We start from the raw sequence: 7,813 nt of genomic DNA, 5'->3' as shown, positions 1-7,813 counted from the left end.
CATTTGTTTCCTGCGTCCTTAGAGCGTCCACTTCCAATCCATAACACTAAATCATATAAAGTAAAACAAACAACATAATCCGAGCACAGTAAAAAAAAACCTGTTTGCTCCTCTTCAAACACCTGTTTGCATCAGTACAGGAACTTAAATTACATGAGGCCAGAATCGGCCCTAATAACACAATGCAATATCATCATCCCCCTGTGGCTTGGAGGAGAACTACCCATTTGGCTCCTACACCTGGAATACATTTTGTTCCCAAGCTGAGCTACATTTCCACCTCCCGTCCAAACTAAAACTGTGAATCCCAAGATCTAAAACAGAGAAGTTTAAAAATGCTGGTGACCCCGTTTTTCGTTTTAAAACTCCAAGGTAACGTTTTGGTGAGGACAGAAGAAAATGGAGGACTTGAGAAATGATGATGCAGACACTCACGTTTGGCTTCCTGATTGGGTCTTATCAGTCACGCAAGGCAAAAACACAAAGCTATTGACAGAGTTATAGTTTTGTTTTTTTATTAAAATATTTTGTACTGTGCAAATAAACCTTAAACCATAAGCCTACTGTGCTGTACCAACAACAATAGCCAATGAGAATGAGCTGACCCTGGAGCGTCACCAACGTGTTGTATATTTGTTCACACTATAAAATGTCTGTGAGGGTTCAGGTCTTAAACTGGACACACACAGAATCAAAGATGCATCTGGATGCAGCCAACCAATGAATGCTCTGCAACTGGGTGACAAAACTGCAAGTTGGGTCGTGCTTAGCTGTGGATTGTCTGTTTTCAACGATCTAATCAGAGAAATATGTTTCTGAAAACCTCTGAGGCAAGAAATAAGCAACCCTGTAAGAGAATCTTGATTCATATTTGATCAGCACTGCCTAGTTTTACAGTTTGCTGTCTGTTTCGTGAGCCTGGTGTGTTGTGTTGAACAGGCTAATTTCCGTAAAGTTGAGCAATTTGTGTTTGTACAAATTCAGATACAGCGACTGGTAAGTCAGCTCTCCACGGCGTGTCCATCATGCACCGCAGGAGCTCCTGCCTGTCACAGAAGATGAATAGGATCCGTCAACAGATCCAGTGTGTGTGCTTTAGGGTGGAGATGGGGATTGGACCGTAGTGAGAGACTGCTGAGGGAAGAGAGAACAGAAGAGAAGGTGCTTGGGAAAAAGTCTTAGGGTATCTGGTGGGGCAGGGAATGGTAATAAATAGTTTTTATTAGTTTTTCACGACTGCTTACACACAAAATCTTTACATGCCACACAGTTTTTGAAACCTCTCACACATGAAATCTCTAAAACTGTTTTTTTACACAAAAATCTAACAGGAAGTGACTTGCCTTCCTTTTCCAAACACAACCAATCAAAATGCTAGCTTCTTTAGCAGGTCACACTTCCCACTCTTCACATGTGCAAACACTAACTGCTTAACTGATCTCTAACCAATCACTGCTTTAGTATTCAGTAGACCTATAAATAGGTCAAAGGTCAGATTACCTGTTTTGAACAGTGGAGGAGGAAGAGATGCAGGAAGAAGAACAGCAGGAGTAGGAGGAGGAGATGGAGAACAGGAATCTCTGGGCTGTCCCAGACCAAAGACAGGACGCTGGGGCAGAATAATTAGTTGTTTGGTGTGTTGTACTGTACAGCACACTAAGGAATAAAAAATGTGCAAATGTTAACATTTGTTATTTCTTTTGTTGTGTTCATCGTGTTTCTGAGGGGGAGAACCACAAGCAACAATTACTTAGAACCAGTTTTTGTTGTATTGTTTTGAATATATCTCACCAGTGTGTCAGACTGTGTTGCAGTGTGTGTGTCTCTGAGGGCCTGTGTGTTATGTCTGAGGGCAAAGTTTGGTTTTTCAGCAAGATGGAATGGTTTTGAGTGCAGAGCTTCATCTTGACCTGAAAATAGGATGTTTGGGTTTAGATTTGTGTTTAGAGTTTCGAGAAAAAGAGGCATAATTTCAGGAAACGTGTTTAAGCAATCGAGAAAAACTGTAATATATATATTTATCAGACAGTCTTTTGATATCCAATATATTTGTACTGAGAGAGATCTGGGCAAAGTGGAAGCTATATACCCTGAATATTGTTTTGGTGGTCTCTGGTTTTTCAGTTATCTGTGGACAGCTTGATTGATGACAGGATAGCAAAACTGATTTTTATATTGTTGATTCTTTATTTTGTTGAGAATCCACATCAGTTTTATTCTTCCATTATCTATTAATACACACAAAGTATACACAGGCCAAGATAAAAACATTACCATTAATAAACGAAAAGAAAATGACAGAAGAGATATAAACTAAAACATATTGTCATGCACAAAAAAGCTAGCTGCCCAGCATGATATTTCATTATTAGAACAAGTATAATTTTATTGATATGACATAATAAAGTAAATGTAAATTTAGAGTAAATAATTATATAATTAAATCTATTAACTAATAATAATTGGCTGGCACTGGCTGCTCACACCGGCAGCCAAATGTTTCAGACTTTTGGTTCTGTAGGGGATAGAAGCGGGAAGTTTGTGGTGAGCGATGTGAAGCCGTCACCCGTAAATCTGTATCGGCCAGCATGGGGCGATTCTTCTGGTTGCAAAAAGAAGTCTGGATCCATTAGAAATAATGGAAAATGAAGCAACTTCACAGCTGAATAATTACCTCAGTAAACACTTTCCTGATGAGTTTATGGTCTCAGTCGCTAGTTTCATGTCTTCAACACAAAATGATGAACACAAATGACGGTCCCATTTATTTTAAAATAGACCATAAAGCAGAGGATGCTTCAGGGCAGGATTACCTATGATTGACATGTCGTTACCATGACAACCTGTCAATCAGGCTAGAGCCGACTCGTACCCACTGCACTGTGTAAATTTAACCAGCGCCGTTGAAGAAGCTTATTAGGAGTTGGCTGTTCACTTTTTCTGGTGAGTAGGGGAGAGCCGGGACGAATGAAACACTTTTCAGATATACGTCATTTTAAAATATAACGTTACAGACAGAATCATTTGTTGTTGTCATCAAAAACTCACGTGTGTTCTATCAATACCAGTTGTGATCGTGTTAAAATGTGGAACGACTTCAGTATAATTTCACTTTGAAGGAAAGGTGCGCATTGTTTCATTCGTCCCTACTGTGCGGGACGGATGAAACACAACAACATACATTTAAATAGTTCAAGTTATTCTTGTTTTTATTTAAAAAGCTTGACACTGCCCTTCTTAATACGCTATTGTAAATTCATTATGTCCTTTTTCTTAAAATAAAAATAGTATAAATATAACTTAGCTAACATGAAAATCTAAAAGCTAATGCATATTTGAATCAGATAGGCCTATCGGCTGCCCTTTTTATGTACATCTGCAGCCTGTTTTCCTGGTCTACTGTGAAGATCCTGTTATTTGGCTGTGAGCATCCTGGTGGTCCAGCCTGCAGCCTGGTGGACTCTGCCCCCCTCCCGCCGTATCTAAATAAGGTAGAATGACTGCATGTCGGGACGAATGAAACACCTGTTTCAATCGTCCCGACAGTGACTCTCAACGTTTAAACTTCACTAGCTTCTAAACTGTAAAACTTCGACATTTAAAACTTCAGGATGCGTTAAAGTACTAACTAATCTTTTATGTGATCGTGACCATGTCACTTGGAACGATAAACACAACTTGTCATTAAAAAAAAAAATTGCTTGAGTGAATTTACTTTCCGTGACTGAAAACAGCTTCTTTTCTTATAACTCCGTGAAAGTGTGACGTATCCACCTGATTTTTCCCTGTTCTGTTAAGTATTGTGGATTGTATATGCTGAGGTAGTTTGGCATATCAGACTTGTATGGGCTCCGAGAAAATCGCTGTGTTTCATTTCATAGCAAGCTAGCTAGCTCCGCACACGGCCGTTAGCTCAACCGTCTCACTCAAATTTGGTCATGTCCGGTGCCGCTGGTTAAAACTCAACATGACAGCATAGCCAAATTCGAGGCTTCAAAACTGCATTCAAAAAACCAACGGGTGACGTCCCGATGACTACGTTTTTCTTATATACAGTCTGTGGTAGCGGAGCAGAAAAGAAGGAACCAGAAGCGTATGGATTTAGCCAGAAAAGCAATTCTATGTCCTTTACATCTGTCCACAGGCTGTTATAAGAAACCAAGACAGTCGGGGAAGGTCTAATTTTTTAAGTTCCACCACTAACGTGTAGGTCTAAGTGCTTTTTTCCTATTAAAACCTGCTAAAGATCATGTGGACTGCTTCTTGGTGAGAAAGTGTTAATCTACCTGAATACCTGAGTATATGGCAGAGTTGCAGTGCTCAGTGAGACACAAACAGCATCATTTGTGTTGTGTGTGAGTGTAGAGTAGGTCTGGTTCTGATCCCTGCTGGCAGGATCGAGGCTCTCGTAGGTGGGTTCAGATGTAGAAACTGGATGACAGTTCTCATCGAGGGCGATCTGAAAACAAAAAAACACAAACATTTTGACAGAGAATGACCTACAGTGAAATACAGACATCCCTTTAAATACATTTTTGGAGGTGACATGTGAGAGCAGGAGGCAGGAAACAAAAACCATCATAACCAGTTTCTACATGAGGGTGGAGACACTGCTTGGCTATATTTGTGAAGAAGTGAAGAAAGAGGATTATGCTGCAGAAGTGATTTTGTTTCTGTTGACATTTGATTATCCCACTGTTCCGCTGTTCACAAACTTTCTACAGCAAAAGTTTAAAGTCTCTGGTTGGGGCTTTGACGCTAAAGGTACCTTTTAGCATTATCTCTGACGTGCTCATTCATACAGTAGCCTAACGTCCCTATCCATGAGTAGATGAGTAGTAGATCAGATTTGCAGTAAATATATTAATATTATAGTAATAAGCTTGATACACTATATGAATAAACACACTCTTATTAAAATTCAACCAATTTAATAATAATCTGGATCAAGCCACCAAGTGCTTAAAGAACTCCAGCACAGAGAGAGGAACAAAGAAATATTAACACATTATATAAACGCAGCAGTTTGGCAAGTCTGGACGCAGAATGGGCCACATCAGGTCCTGATTCTGCAGACAGAGAAACACACATGAGCACATCTCTCAAACACTGCAGGTTGTTCACCAGTCATGAGCTGTGAAACAACAGCACGGCTCTGTTGGTAAATAAAAAGGAAAAGTTACGTTGCGTTCTCTGGTGGACCTGGATCAGCTGTTAGCTGTTTACAGGGTTAACGCTAACGTTGCTACGTGGCTATGTTTTAATGTTTTAATGACCGGGTCTGTTTGTTTTGGAGAGGAGACGACCTCTGAGGTAATTCAGCTCCAGGTAGAACCCTGTCAGGGCTCTGAAGTGGACCCAGAACAACTCTCATCAGCTGTTAGCTCTAATGTTAAACACTAGCAGGACTAAAGTTACAGTACGGCTGTGTTAAAACTATAACTTAGCACAACATCACTGCTCTGTAATAACGTTATGCTTTATTAAATGTTACATTATCAAAATAGCTATATAATGTCAGTCCAGTGACTGTTACCTAACAGCCGACCTGCCTCTTACGGTGGCCCGTAGGTTTCAGGCCTAATACAAAAGCCACAACACAATTAGTTTAGTTAGTTTGTATTAGGCCTGAGACCTATGGGCCATCGTAGCCTCTCATTCTCCGGCGGTGGCAGTAACTCAGCCTGCAGATTGAACAAAAGACTGAGGAGAATGTCAGCGGTGAATGCGTAGTTCATTCCTGCTCCACAGTAGGAGCTGTCACGTGACGAATGAATGACTCAAACCTAGAGACCCACAGTTGAGAGTCGTGAACTAATCAATTCTGTTTCCTCTACTGACGGAGCCCGTGCAGCTGACGTGTGACGAGTGAACGGAAGAGTCCAAGATCCTTCACGCATGCGTGAAAATGAACAATGCTGCACTGTAGGCGTGAAGGAGAGCTGCGCTGCAACTCAACAACGTGAGTAAACACAGCAGAGTTCAGTAAAGAAAGGATCAGCATGTTAAAATATCACCCTGATTCCAATCCTGAGGATTGGCATCTTTAATGGTTGTCACCTACATTGGTACATCTTATCCAACAGTGAGAGTAATCAAAGAGTTAAAGAAAGTCACCTCCATGTTTGTGCCATCTGAATTTCCTCTGGTCTGCAAACCTGTGAAACAGACAATTTTTCTATATTATAAATGATGAAACAAACCAATAAAAACAAATCTCATTGTGCACATTCCTCATGTATTAGCATTTAGTTCATTACATTTTGTGGTTGTGTGAGCTCAGTGACAGTCTGTTCCTCAGATTTGTTCCAGAGAATTACATGAGCAGAGCCACACTGTCAAACTACAGTATGTATTGTTGCAAGTCTTTAAAACTTTGACGTGAGTGTCCTGACTGAAATGCTATTTTTAATGAGAAATGGGAAGTTTCACTTGTTGTTGTTGCTGTGTAAGTGTTTCCTGTTGCCTCACCTTTAGGTTTGGTGTTCCTCTGAATACAGATTATCATCAGTGTCAGCCCTGAGAGGAAGACGATGATGAAAGGAATAGAGAAAACATACAGCAGCACAGCGGTGAAGGAGATCCAACCTGTGGTGGAGGTTTTACAGATGCTTCCTGATTAATAAATGATGATTTAACATGTGGGACCTGAGGCCCTGTTCATGCAGTGCTGTCAAACTAATAGTAACACCTGAATAACTGTTCTATTTTTAAATATGCTAAATCTAAAAACAAAAATATAGTTTACATAAATACACATGCATTTACATATTTAAGTTCCCCTTCGAGGGAACTCGAACTGTGTCGGTGACGACACTACGGGAACGCCTCTGGGCGTGGCAGGGCTGAACTATGAATGAAACTATTGCCCCTGGGAGGGTCAGGGCCATCCTGCACCCTTGTCCAGGTTATGTCCCTAAGGTTCCGGCCAGACTGGCAGGGTCCACGGTGCTGCAGGCGTTTCATCCCCCACCTCATGTGACGGCGGAGGACGGGAGACTTCATCTGCTCTGCCCGGTCAGAGCACTGAGTATTTTCACTCTGAGGTCTTCCCGGTGGAGGAAAGCAGACCAGTTGCTGGTGTGTTTCGGGTCCCCCAAGGCTGGGATCCCCGCTTCTAAACACACCATCAGCAACTGGATCGTTCAGACTATTTCCCTGGCCTATCAGGTGCGCAGTTTGCCTTCACCTATGGCCGTAAGGGCGCACTCTACTCGGGCCCTCCTTGCAGGGGCGTCACCCCAGGATTATTGTGACGCGGCTGGCTGGACCACCCCTCACACTTTTATCCGGTTTTACAGTCTGGACCTTCCTTCTGCACCCGGCACATAGTTCAGCCCTGCCACGAACAAGGGTTACATACGTAACCCAAGACGTTCTGTAGAAGAACATGTTGTTGAAGAAAAGTTAATTCCTTGAAGAGAAGAATTTTCTGGAACACATTGCGTTCTTTCTCATTGGGTAGTTCACCAGACTTCACCCACAGGGTCCATCAATGAAGTGGAAATAGTCTGTCGGAGCTCATTGCACTTAATCAAGGTACACAAAATCAACAAATATCAATAAAACTATTAAGCATTTGATTTTCAGCTTTTTTTTCTTTCTAGCAGGTGTCCAGGAAAATCATAAAATTGGACACCACATTCAAAGTCCGGACAACACTGACTGAACCGTGTGTGAATCATTCTTCAGCTGAGAACAATGCTTTCATCTGAGGACAGGTCTTTTAAATTAAATTATTTTGTTATAGCCATTTGTTCAACCCTGTCTGTCATATTGTAACCACTAGACAGACAAAGTCCAACCAGTTATG

At 41.4% G+C, this 7,813-nt stretch overlaps 1 long non-coding RNA gene across 2 annotated transcripts; it reads left to right on the top strand.

Annotated features, from left to right (window-relative positions):
• The first annotated feature begins 2,902 nt into the window (after positions 1–2,902).
• Positions 2,903–6,638, top strand: LOC123975841. 2 transcript variants are annotated; one of them, XR_006826169.1, is made up of 4 exons: positions 2,903–2,943; positions 3,383–3,491; positions 5,846–5,962; positions 6,478–6,638. It is a non-coding gene; the product is annotated as an uncharacterized LOC123975841 (long non-coding RNA). The 2 variants fall into 2 exon arrangements; XR_006826170.1 differs by having other exon boundaries at positions 6,501–6,597.
• Positions 6,639–7,813: the final 1,175 nt, after the last annotated feature.

Source organism: Micropterus dolomieu, linkage group LG08 (genome assembly GCF_021292245.1).
Source record: "Micropterus dolomieu isolate WLL.071019.BEF.003 ecotype Adirondacks linkage group LG08, ASM2129224v1, whole genome shotgun sequence".
Classification (NCBI taxonomy): Eukaryota; Metazoa; Chordata; class Actinopteri; order Centrarchiformes; family Centrarchidae; genus Micropterus; species Micropterus dolomieu.
Note: the sequence above shows the minus strand (reverse complement) of the source record. Positions and strands in the feature narration are given on the sequence as shown.